The sequence below is a fragment of the Halyomorpha halys genome, unplaced genomic scaffold (assembly GCF_000696795.3).
Source record: "Halyomorpha halys isolate HHAL.00 unplaced genomic scaffold, Hhal_1.1 Scaffold128.1, whole genome shotgun sequence".
NCBI lineage: Eukaryota > Metazoa > Arthropoda > Insecta > Hemiptera > Pentatomidae > Halyomorpha > Halyomorpha halys.
In genome coordinates, this window is record NW_027110898.1 from 1,975,146 (window position 1) to 1,975,522 (window position 377).

The following is a 377-nucleotide window of genomic DNA, read 5'->3' on the forward strand; positions in this document are numbered from 1 at the left end:
CCGATATTTTCTCATCGAAATATCGATATTTGGCTTAAAAAGATTAAGAAAATCTTATAAAAAGCTTAAAAATAGTTTTTCGATATTTTAAATTTACAAATTCATGTTCCTTTCCATTTTTACACTGTTATCGATAGTTTTTCGTAGAAGGTATTTAGAAGGTATTTTGAAATTTTATTTTTATAATTTCATATTCATTTCGATATTTAACATTGTTGAAAATATTGATGTCAATATTTCGATATTTTTTTTAATAGAAATATCGATATTTGGATTTAAAATTAAGGAAATTTTATAAAAACCATAAAAATAGTTTTTCAACATTTTAAATTGATAAATTCATATTCCTTTCGATATTCGACATTGTTACTAATATC